The sequence below is a fragment of the Mus caroli genome, unplaced genomic scaffold (assembly GCF_978045245.1).
Source record: "Mus caroli unplaced genomic scaffold, Mus_caroli_1 scaffold_22, whole genome shotgun sequence".
Taxonomy (NCBI): Eukaryota; Metazoa; Chordata; class Mammalia; order Rodentia; family Muridae; genus Mus; species Mus caroli.
In genome coordinates this window covers 4,832,237-4,835,793 of record NW_028227277.1, presented here as the reverse complement: position 1 = coordinate 4,835,793, position 3,557 = coordinate 4,832,237, and the positions used below count along the sequence as shown (strand labels likewise).

General features: G+C 38.9%; 1 pseudogene; it reads left to right on the top strand.

Annotated features, from left to right (window-relative positions):
* Window positions 1-754: 754 nt before the first annotated feature.
* On the top strand, window positions 755-1,144 carry LOC147000015 (multifunctional methyltransferase subunit TRM112-like protein pseudogene; annotated as a pseudogene).
* The last annotated feature ends 2,413 nt before the right edge of the window (window positions 1,145-3,557 follow it).

The window sequence follows — 3,557 nt, the reverse complement described above, 5'->3', positions numbered from 1 at the left end:
CATCTCTCTTACTCTAAATGAAACACACACATGAATAAAACTTACAAGCTAATTCCATACATAAGTGAAAGCAGGCATTTTGTGTCTTTCTGGGTCTGGTTTGCCTATTGGACATTTTCCTGATTAACAGTTGATGGGAGAGGATCCAGTATACAGTGAGTGGCGCTATCCCTTCAAAGATGTTGATAAAATAAATAAGAAAGCAAGCTTAGGGTGGGGCATGAAAGATGACTCAGTGTTTTAGAGCACTGGCTCCTCTTTTAGAAGGCCAGGGTTTGAATCCCAGAACTCAGGTTGCAGCTCATGTGTAGCTCCAGTATCAAAGGAACACGTTCCCTATACTGGTCTGTGAACCCTGGACAAACAACGCCCACAGATATCCACCCAAGCAAAACACTCTAATAATGTATATGTACATTAATATATATATAATGTTATTAAAATAAAAGTTAAAAGTAGCTTATATATTTTGTAAGAAGAAAAGCTGAGAAAACTGTGCTGAGAAAGCCAGCAAATAAGTAGCCTTTATCCACTTGCCCTTCCTATTGTCCGACATGAGTTCCTGCCTTGATTTCTCTCAGTGACGGAGTGCAATGTAGAAGATTAACACAAACTAAGCATTTTTTCAAAGGGAAGGGAGGAAAGGGTGGATGGGATGGGGATTTGTTGAAGGCAACCTGGGAATTGAGCTATCATATAAAATGTAAATAAATCGCAAAATTAATGAAAAAAATTAGTCCTGTGCAGAAAACCAATGTGCAGAACACATGAAATTGTTACCTACAATCTCCTAAACTCACATGTCTGGAGCTTGGGCATGAATGTTTTCCATCTGTACCTGTAGGCCACCGAAATCCTAATCAACCCTGTGGAGTTCAACCCTGACTTTCTGGCACAGATGCTCCTCAAAGTGAAGTGGGCAGTGCTTGTGCAGGCAGCAGACACCTCAGTATTGGCTGAGGTACTAAAGAGCCAGCTGACAGCTATGAACCGGACAAGATGTTTTTGAGGAAGATGTACCTATATGTGACTTGAAATTGATGTCCTGGAGGGTGCCCCGCAATGCCCAGAATCTGGACATCTTTTCCCCATCAGCCGCAGGATCTGCAATATGATGTTGAATGATGAGGAGACAGAGAAGTAACCTTGCTAACCACCACACTGATAGGTGGGAGTGGGTGCGCAGGTGGAGGAACATGCTCATGGAATCAGGGGCACAGGGGATGTGACAGGGGGTTTCTGGGAAAGTGGGAAACTGGGGAAGGGGTCAACATTTGAAATGTAAATTAAAAATTATCCAATTAAAAAAAAAAGACCAACCAAATAATACACAGGGAGGGGCCCTTGGCTGCAGAGGCATATGTATGGGAGGATGGACTAGTTGGACACTAGTGGGAGAATAGAAGCATGGCCCTGGAAGACCCCATGCCACAGTGTAAGGGAATGCCAGGACAGGAAAGCAGGAGTGGTTATATTGGTGAGTAGGGGGAGGTGGGATGGGATAGTGGGTTTTTGAAGGGGAAACCAGGAAAGGATTTGAAATGTAAAAATAGAAAATATTTAAGAAAAGAAAAGAAAAGAAGAGAAGAGAAGAGAAGAGAAGAGAAGAGAAGAGAAGAGAAGAGAAGAGAAGAGAAGAGAAGAGAAGAGAAGAGAAGAGAAGAGAGTAAAATAAAACAATGAAATTAAATAAACCACATTGGGAACAATAAGTTAATACCAGAATAAAAAATCAAAGACGCTGGGTGTGGTGATACAAGCCTTAATCCCTGCACTTGGTAGGCAGAGACAGGTGAATTTATGAGTTCAAGGTGAGCCTGATCTTCAGAATGAATTCCATGACTGAGTGCTACACAGAGAAACCCTGCCTCAAAAAAAAAAAAAAAAACAGAAAAAAATGAAAGAAAAGAAAAAAGAAAGAAAAAAAGAAAGAAAGAAAGAAAGAAAGAAAGAAAGAAAGCAAGCAAGCAAGCAAGCAAGCAAGCAAGCAAGCAAGCAAGCAAGCAAGCAAGCAAGCAAGCAAGAAAGAAAGAAAGAAAGAAAGAAAGAAAGAAAGAAAGAAAGAAAGAAAGAAAGAGAGCAAAGCACCAAAGCACTCACATGCATGAAGAGTAGCACTGGTTCCAAAGACAGCCCTGTCCTAATGATACTATAGCACATGGTTTCACAAGATGGATTCTGATCATGTTCTCAGATAGGGCATTTTACTATACTATCTAGGTTATCCCCACATGGTCACAAGAAACAAAAGGAAGCCAAGATCAGAGTCAGAAGCAGGCCTTATACTGATGCCAAACGCAGGCTGTGAGGCACACCATGCTTTCTGTTTTCAAGCTTCCAGAGAATGGTTCTCAACCTTCCTAATGCTGTAGTTCCTTCACATATATACTTCCTTAAGCTATGGTGAGCCCCTCAATATAATTTTTTTTTGCTACTTCATAACTATAATTTCCTACTGTTATAAATCTTAACATAAATATCTGACATAAAGATAGTTTTAGACAACTCCCATGAAAGTGTCACAAGGACTCACAACCTACAGGTTGCCATTCAAGGTGCCAGGCACAAGTAAAACTAGCCAGTCCCTAGATTTTCACACTTTCTGCCTTCCGGAACTGTACTAGGATAGATGTGCTCTATTTTAGTTGTCTAAGAATGTGATCATCTGTAACACTACCTGGAAGCACACATGCCCAAGTGGATGAGGGAGTCTCTTTTCCTGTCCTGGAATCTTGGCAGTGTTGAGTCAGTTCAAATCAAATAGAAGAAAAAGGATACTGGATGAATTCCTACTCAAAGGCTTTGGAGACAACAGCGATTCTGTTTTGTTCTGAAGGAGAATGGGAGAGAATTTGTGCTCCATGAAAATGGTCCATACATTCACTAATTTGATGCCTACCTGTCTATTTGTGTGTGCTTTGTACTTTTGTCTGCTGTGTGTCATGCTCTGTGTTCTTGATTATTAACACTAGGGTCCTCACAATACCTTCAAAATGAAACTCTTCTCAGTATGAAAAACTTTCATACTTGTACTCTGTTTACAATATGATTCTTTAAAAAATAAATTTCTAAGTCCTTTGTACAAACAATAAGATCAACATTTCTGTGAAGACACTTTTAATTGAAAATACATCTTTTAATTCAATACATTCTGATTACAGTGCCCCCAAATCCTTCTACATCCTCTCCATTTCTCCTCTCACGCAAAGTCACAGTTTTTTCTTTCTCCCTTTATTAAAATACAAGCAGGCATCTAAATAATAATGATACTAGTAATGATAATAATAACAACAATAATGATGATTAAGCTACAATAATAAAAAAATAAAAGAACAAAAATAGAAGAAAGCAAACAGAATAAAACTAGCCAAAGAAAAAGCACAAGAAATACACATGTAGACACAGAGATATACATGTTCACAAACACTCTGAAATCCCATAAAAAGATAAAACTGGAAACCATACTATATAAACAAGTGGCCCTTAATGTTTTCTATAAATAACCCTGCCAATACTTTATTACATAAAGAACCTCAAAGATTGTCATTAAGTTTGAT